We start from the raw sequence: 9177 nt of genomic DNA, 5'->3' as shown, positions 1-9177 counted from the left end.
TCCCAGTTACTTTGTTACTTTCCCTTTCTTCCTTCATTCGTTTCTTTCTTTCTTTCTTTCTTTCTTTCTTTCTTTCTTTCTTTCTTTCTTTCTTTCTTTCTTTCTTCCTTTCTTTCTTTCTTTCTTTCTTTTTCTTGCCTACTGAGTAGAACTGCAACCTTGAGAGGTTGTTTATAGTTGTCTTGCGCTTCCTCTTACAAAAAGGAAGGGACGACTCAAACAAAGGCACAAAAGCGCGAAGCGGTTTCGCTTTCGTACATTCGTTATTGTCGTCCCTTCTTTTTGTTTTCCAGCGTAAAATGAGGTGTAAGATAACTATGAACGTGCACCAACTACCCCGTTTGTTGGATTGTTGAAAGATTGTAAGAATTTCTCTTTGCGATTATTTTTTTTCGTAACCTGAAAGAGTTTCAGTCCTAATCTCATGTCTTGTTGCCGCTAAGAGGCGACTTCGGAAGATCAATATACGGCGTCTTTCTGTGTGCTGAAATAAATTAAGATTCTCTTTAGGTGGCCTACCAGCCCCTTCATAGCGTTTTCCATCGACCATCTAAATTATACACGTTGATCGAGGGACTTAAACACCAGCGTGGTGCACGCATCAGTGGAATATGACAACACCTGATCACTCAAAGCCTGTGCGTTTTACATTCATGTCATTAAAATGTGATTTAAATAATTTGTTGTGCACTGAAGGAATTGAGGCTTCATACCGTTGTTACAGGGTCGACAGCTACGTATTAAGAGAGGGGGGGAAACGCATACCGAAGGCTCATTATTTCGGTTTATGTCTGCTGTTTCAGAGAGCACAGTATACAAAGTGACCATCTTGAATGACAAAAATCTCCTTCACATCCTGGAGGTAAACGAAAGAACGCAAGGGCGATACGTCTGCAAAGCCACAAATGAAGCAGGAGAGCGGGTGACTGAGTGCTTTGTGACAATAGGCGGTAAGAAACCCTTCCTTTGTTGTGTGCGTGTGTGTGTGTGTGCAAAACATGAAGCCACGAAAAAAACGTCAACGCTCGATTGACAACCTTGACGCTTAAGATATTGCGATAACTATTATGTGAACACTCCAGGCGAATATTCACCGTCGACATCACCGCTGGCGTGGGCGTGAAGTTCCGTAAGTTCAAGTGCGTTAAGATTCTATCGCGCCCCGCGTTGGCGGTCACGTGATAAAGCGCGAACAATGCGGGGGAGGCGGTGAGAGCGCGGTACCGTGATCAAGTGCGCTGGGAGGGGGGGGGGGGGGGGGCGTCGACTCCGCTAGCCTAGCCCTGGCTGTGTATGGTGTCCTCACAGCTCAGCTTGTACTTACACCGCCCGGGCCCTACCTTGGAGGTAATCACGGGTAGCTGCAAAGGTTCGGCGATCCTAGGTGGCTGGTGGCTGTATGTGCGCGGTCTTGCCGCGCGCCTAGGCTTGGAAGTCACGTAATCTCAAGCTTCGGAGACGCATTGAAGCGAAAGGCAGCAGAAGCGTTCGATTCATTCTGTTTTCGTTCTTCATCACGCCAGTGTTGTGACAGCGAGTGCCCATGGTCACCGAGTGAGATCTGTTAATAATTGCCTGTGCTTGAGTGACATCATGCTTGTTAATTTAACTATTAAGCATGGGCTTACTGCAACTTATGCGGCCGATAAAACTACGATCCCTGCATCGTGCAGTTGTCTAATACCTTGCTTAGCTATCAATGATTCGCCTTTAGGTGGCACTGGAACTATTTTAGAAGACCTTGCGCATTTCTCTGCGTAAGTTTCGAGCGAATGCAAGAAGGCGAGTCAACAGTGGTTGACATCGAAGAACTACAATGTCTTCTTGGGTGCATTAGTGTACCATATGTGGTTTGTTTTTTAGACTACACTACCTTCGGGATCCGACAGCATTTTTAGACTGCACTATCTCCGGAATCGGCCTACATTTTCCGTCGAGTAAATCCACACTTCCGGTTGCGGTTTTATGCACGCGCAGTTTGAACGAGCATATCTTGATTTCATTTCGACATGTTGCGCTAATTACACATTATTGCTGCTTTGATCGTATATAGCTGTACGCTAACATAGTGCATCTTTTTCGTTTCAAGCTTCATTTTGACGCCATTTTCGTTGTACTACTAAATCATCTCATTTGACGAGATAAAAGTGGCCAGATACCCGAATCTCATAAACACCAAGTTGATCTGAATTCTACAAAGATGACCTTGTCCTCAAAAATACATGACACGCGAACAATTAAAACGGTCACAAAAAGATTCTTGCTCCAATCTACTGACCAGAAGACACGGAGGATAAATTTCACGAGGCTGAGGAAAACAGTCTAGCCCTCATAATCAGAAAGTGGTTTTGGCACGTAAAAACCCACACAATTTAAATTTTGCTCTGCTCTCGCTGCCATTCCATCTTCACAGAGTGGAATGGTTGTCAATTTTTTTCACTGCTTTTGGATGGCGGTACTTATAGGCATCCCCTGGGGTAGGAATTAAGGCCAGTTTTCGCATCGATTCAGTGCCCGCGCGATTAATTCGAGATGAGTTCAGTTGTCACCATCTATTCAATGATCACGCGCATCTCTGTTGCTTTGTTAGTTCAAGCTTCTTTGTTCAGACTGATCCAGGGATCAGGAAAGGGATTCGGTTCGTAGACAGCTGGCCTGGATGCTCGTGCAATTGATGATCGTGCAATGCAGTTGCGGCCGGAGAAAACGCCAGTTGCGTTTAACTTTTTTTTTGCTTCATTATTCATCGTGTTAATACCCAAACCGGGCAAGCGACTGCAAATTGAGAACTTGAGACCCATATCTCTCACTTCTTGCGTGGGGAAACTCATGGAGCACGTGGTCCTAGCTAGGATGACCACCTACCTCGAAGACTGCGACGCGCTCCCGCCCACGATGATAGGATTCAGGAGAAACCTCTCAGCGCAGGACGCTCTGTTACAACTAAAACATCAGATCAAAGACGATTCGGGCAGATCGACAAAGGCAATTCTCGGGTTGGACCTAAAAAAGGCCTTCGATAACGTAACACATGCAACAATACTGGATAGAGTAGGCGAACTAGGACTGGGAAAACGCACGTACGATTATGTACGCAATTTTCTAACGGGCAGAAAGGCAAAGATCACGATAGCGGACCTAGTTTCGGAGGATATCGAGATAGGCAGCGCAGGTACGCCACAGGGCTCGGTCTTATCACCGATGCTATTCGATCTGGCGCTTATCGGGCTGCCAGCCAAGCTACAAGAAATCGAGGGTCTAAATCATACCTTATACGCAGACGATGTCACCCTATGGGTGAGAAACGGAAGTGACGGGCAGATAGAACAAACGCTTCAAACAGCGGTCGAAACAATCGAAAAATATCTAGAGGGGACAGGGCTAACATGCTCGGCAGAGAAATCGGAGCTGTTACTGTACAGACCGACTCGCAGAGGTCGCAAACCAGGCGACTACAGGGAAGAGCTCACCCATAGAGAGGAGATACAGTTAAAGACGGCTGATGGGAAACCCATACCCAAGGTAGATAGGATCAGGGTATTGGGGCTCCTCATTGAAGCTAAGGGCAACAACGGAGAAACCCTCAGAAGACTGGAGGGAACTGTAGCGCAAATCATGAGGCTAATCAGAAGGATAACAAATAAACATAGCGGGATGAAAGAGGAAAACACGATCAGGTTAATACAGGCCTTCGTAATAAGTAGAATAGTGTACGTAGCGCCGTACTTAAAATGGCAGGTCGCGGAAAAGATCAAACTAGAATGCCTCATTCGGATAATATACAAACTAGCCATAGGACTACCGATCAGCACCAGCACGGACAAGTTGCTGCAATTAGGCCTACACAACACTATAGACGAGCTCATTGAAGCGCAATGTACGGCACAATATGAACGCCTCTCTAAGACTAGAGCAGGCAGACACATCCTAGAAAGATTAGACATAGGTTACCACACACAGCATGGTGTCAAGGTGGACATCCCGAGAGATACAAAGGAAAGATTATTAATACCTCCCTTACCAAAGAACATGCACCCAGAACACAATGAGGACAGAAGAAAGAACAGAGCGAAGCAAATACAGAAGAAATTCGGCAGCGACAAGGACGCAGTGTTCGTAGACACGGCTCGATACAGTCGCAGACGGGGATTTACGGCAGCCGTAATCGATAGGGATAAACGGTGCAAGACATGCGCGACGATACGCACCACAAGTAACGAGATAGCTGAAGAAGTAGCCATAGCGCTCGCAGCAGCTCAGACTAACGCAACCGTGATAGTCAGCGACTCTCAGACGGCAATAAGAAACTTTGCGAACGGCCGAATCTCCCCGGAGGCACTACGAATTCTTCTTGCAGGAGGGCAAAATTACAAAAGAAAGATATCCATCACCTGGACACCCGCTCACACCCCCGCGGAGGACGGCAACAACGAGGCGGCACACGACGTGGCTCGAGGGCTTACGGACCGAGCCGCAGTAGCAAGTGACGCGCCGACACCCTCCGGACGTGACGGTGCGGTAAATGAGTGGGAGTGGGAGGACAGAATGACAATATATAATGACATTACGAAACATTATAGGTTACAGAGGTGCATATTCCCGCGACCTCACGCAAAATTGACAAAAAAGCAGTCTGTCGCATGGCGGCAGTTACAAACTAGGACGTATCCGAATCCTGCGCTCTCGCACATCATATATCCGGATGTATATCCTACGGACAAATGCAAAACATGTGGATCCAGAGCCACTCTGGAGCATATATTATGGGAATGCAGAGGGCTAAATAACAATAAAGAAAACGCGGCCTCTAGCAGCAGCCTTCGCACGCGCTGGGAAGCCGCGCTGCTCAGTCCCGCCCTCGAAGATCAATTATGGGCCGTCCGGCGGGCCGAGGTTGCCGCCAGGACCCAAGAACTCCTGGCCGTCACCTAGGCGGGGCCTTTGGCCCTCCCCACCAACTCGCAGGGCACACAATAAAGTTCTTTCCTCCTCCTCCTCCTCCTCATTATTTCCTCGAGTAACGGCTCGCCGCAACGCTGGCAAATCCTCGGAAGCATATATCTACGATATGGGTGAGATAAGGTGGAATATAAATAAATGCCAAACAGCGTCCATCATCATACCCTGCAATAACCGATAAAACCATAAACAATATGATTGTCCCCCGTTACCTCGTCTGGCTTTTCACTAATTGTACAGCACTTTTCGTGCGAAACAGGCAACTGGAAAGAAGTGACGCAAAGAGTTGAGAAATTAAGCGATCTACTAAGGGAAGAGAGCTAAGGCAACACCCAAACAGGAAGGAAAAGCAAAAATTAACATATTTAAGTGCTGTTTGTTAAAATATTTATGGATCAACATCTCTTTATTAAGAAGGAAGTAGAGAAAAGGCCGCCGGAAGTGGAGAATAATTCCGTGTGTTTTGAATCATGCTTCTACAGTTATCAGTGGAGCTAAGTGGCATAGCCACTTCTCTGCTGTGCTAATGTGAGTGTTTTCTAACCTTTCGCGGTGAGCGCAGTACGTCTAGATCCGCAGCGTTCTGCGCTCTACATGGTTGTACGGGACTGGTGACCACGCATCGTTTCGCAACTTCCCAAATAGCAGCACGGGCCGGTTATGCCACTTAAATTGGTAGAGCAGTAAACGAGGGAACCAAGAGAACTGTGATTGTTCCGCAAACATATATATTTCTCTATAATTCTTCCATAGTAATTCAAAAAACGCTACTATAAATCTTCATTTTTTTTCGCTTGTTTATTGTTCTTGGCAGCGTTCTTCCTGCGCTTCTGTCATGCGCTAGTCGATTTGATGTGCTTCCTTGTTTGCCAAGTAAATGGGTGGTGTATCTCATAGGCGTACCTTTGAGGTACACCTTTTTTCAATTCTCTTTTGCGAATTTCCGCGTCTTTATGGCGAATGGTGGGCATTATTCACATTTGTACCAGTAAAGCTACCTCTCCCCCCCTCATTTGCATAGGCAGAGTTACCGTGGGTTGCAACCCCGCCCCCCCCCCCCCCCCCGGAAAAATATTCTGGGTACGTGCCTGGGTTTATGGCATTATACATTATTGTCCAAAGCTTCTCGATCATGTGCAATTTTCCGCGCCGCAGAAGTATACCAAGCAGCATGCCACGTTTTCTGGAGGCCTTGTTAGATTAGAGACTGTCCTATGGCTTGACTGCAAAAAGCATTTTCGGGAATAAGCTCCCGATAATTCGAGCTCGAAGAGGCCCGAAAATTTGTTCTAATTAAAAGGACCCGTTCTTGAAGTATTTCTGCACCATAATACGATGCACGAACGGTGCGAGTTGTTAAATATCGCGGCGCGCAAGCACACATCGAGCCAGCACCACGAAACTGCCCCACGCCGGCCAACGCTTGCTTCCCCCGATAATGGAAGTAAATAATAATATTTGGGGTTTTACATGCCAAAACCACTTTCTGATTATGAGGCACGCCGTAGTGGAGGAGAGAGATAGTGTGCGTGTGTGTGCGTGCCAGGAGAGAGTGTGTGCGCGTGTTAGTGCCTCCGTATGTGCATATGCTTGCGCGCGAGTGCGCGTATGTGTGTGTGAGCGTTCGCGGCGTGTGTGCATGCCTGCATCTGCGTGTTAGTGCATCTGTGTGCGCTTGCCTGCTTGCGGCGCATGCATGGCGGCGTGTCAATGTGCACGTCTGCGACCGTGCTTGTTCGTGTTTCAGCATGCATGCCTGCGGACATAACTGTGCGTACGATGCGCGCGATGAAGAGGGCGTGTGAATGCGTGTGAGGAAGAGAGTGTGTGCTCGTGCGAGATGGAGAGAGTGCGTGTGTGTGCGTGCGAGGGTATTTGCGTGTTTGCGGGTGTGGGCGAACATTTTCCTGCTTACACCTACACTTGGAAACAAACGCGATGTGGAGACCAATAAAGCCCGTGTTTAAATCCACGAGACAAGTACAAATGACACTGCATTTGTAGCATTATCTCTTTCTGAAAGCGAAATCGACAAAAAGAAAGCGCCTGCGATGTCAGTAATGCCCCCCTTGGCTGCCACGGCCCGTAAGAGGCTGCCAAGCACTTTAACTTCGTTATCTTGCTTCCGTCGGTGGCAGCGCAATGTCTTGAAGGCAATGACGCGCAAAATCTGCACTATCATTCAATCGTGTATCGTTTAGGTGACCAAGCGAGCTTTCGGCAGCGCACGTTTGTTGCTATATTGACATTTCAACTTTAAACGGCTTGCCTTCGGAAAAAACAATGTGAATAAATATCGACAGTCGTCTGGCCGCAAGGAACATGCTCATGGGGCCGTGTCATTCATGACAATATCTCAAAAGGCTGGAAGCAGTCTGGTCGACGTTACCCTCCACCTTTTTCCGCATCAGTTAGGCTTTCAGAGAGCGCTTAATTGCAAGATATTTGTTCTTACCCTTACAGGATCATGTTTAATAAGCATATACTCGCTCAACTATACAATGTCCAAGACAGACTCCAAACTGCTCATTCGCTTTAGCCACCCAAGATCAATTATTTAAAAGATAATCAACACACATTCGTGAATTACGCACACAACTGCTCAACTATCTCGGTATCCGGAGGTTACCGTCTGAACACTCGAATGACAATAATGTCAGGAAGATTTACATTGATCTATTTCTTAAAATTTGGTGCCGTTAAAAAAGGCCACCTGTATATTGATAGTATAGTAGGCATCTAATAAAGCAGGTGCGAATGCTCGGACAGGTTTTCTTGGCACAATTCAAGTTGATAAACTTAGAACACATGCATCGAAGCATGCACCTCTGTCTTTACAATGTATTCTCCTACATTGTTCAAGAAACGCCTCAGCGCCACGGTACATCACAAAAGGTGTGCGGTAGCATTATTTGCTCTCCCTAATAGATTTCTGAGCGTTCGCAGCATCAGGCTTGGTTTTCTGGCGTCATCAGGAATCAGAACAGTGAATTAGGGTCTGATTTATCTTGCATGAGTAATTGACAAATCGCGCAACAGAAGGTTCCCGGAATGATGTGTGATGACGACATTCTGCCACTATCGAGAATGAATGTGATTTATACACGAGCGAATGTTTGTGGCTACGCAGCGACAAACCTAGGCCTTAAGTTTAGCAGAGAGAAATCGGGAATTATGATGTTTAATGAAAAGACGAATAATTACATGGTGTCAATTCAACAGCAAGTCAAACAGCAAATCACTATCCTTAAGAAAGAGGAAAAACCACGAGAAATCACGACTGAGGTGGTGGAAATTCCAAATATCACTGATGTTAAGACTATCCAGCGTACAGATATCATCACTGAATCGCTAGAAAGGCCTAAGGAAATTGCTCAGGTTGTATACAAGACAGAGGAAGTTGTTGAAGAGACAGAAACAATTGAATTGGCCAAGGTGCCGAAGCCAATGAAGCCAAAGAAAAAGAAGAAACCTGAAGCGGAGGAGGAAGCACCAGTTGTGGAAGAGACAGAGCAAATAGTAGACCTAGCATCGAAAGCACGGCCAAAGAAAGAGCCACTGGTTGAAGAAATCACTATCCTTAAGAAAGAGAAAAAACCACGAGAAATCACGACTGAGGCGGTGGAAATTGCAAATATCACTGATGTTAAGACTATCCAGCGTACAGATATCATCACTGAATCGCTAGAAAGGCCTAAGGAAATTGCTCAGGTTGTATACAAGACAGAGGAAGTTGTTGAAGAGACAGAAACAATTGAATTGGCCAAGGTGTCGAAGCCAATGAAGCCAAAGAAAAAGAAGAAACCTGAAGAGGAGGAGGAAGCACCAGTTGTGGAAGTGACAGAGCAAGTAGTAGACCTCGCATCGAAAGCACGACCAAAGGATGAGAAGCCAAAGGAAGAGCCAGTGGTTGAAGAAATCACTATCCTTAAGAAAGAGGAAAAAGCACGAGAAATTACGACTGAGGCTGTGGAAACTCCAGATATAACTGATGTTAAGAGTATCCAGCGCACAGATATCATCACTGAATCGCTAGAAAGGCCTAAGGAAATCGCTCTGGTTGAATACAAGACAGAAGAAGTTGTTGAAGAGACAGAAACAATTGAATTGGCCAAGGTGCCTAAGCCAAAGAAGCCCAAGAAAAAGAAGAAACCTGAAGAGGAGGAGGAAGCACCAGTTGTGGAAGAGACAGAGCAAATAGTAGACCTCGCATCGAAA

The sequence above is a fragment of the Dermacentor albipictus genome, unplaced genomic scaffold (genome assembly GCF_038994185.2).
Source record: "Dermacentor albipictus isolate Rhodes 1998 colony unplaced genomic scaffold, USDA_Dalb.pri_finalv2 scaffold_17, whole genome shotgun sequence".
Taxonomy (NCBI): Eukaryota; Metazoa; Arthropoda; class Arachnida; order Ixodida; family Ixodidae; genus Dermacentor; species Dermacentor albipictus.
The sequence above is the reverse complement of the archived record's forward strand: the minus strand, read 5'-3'. Positions refer to the sequence as shown.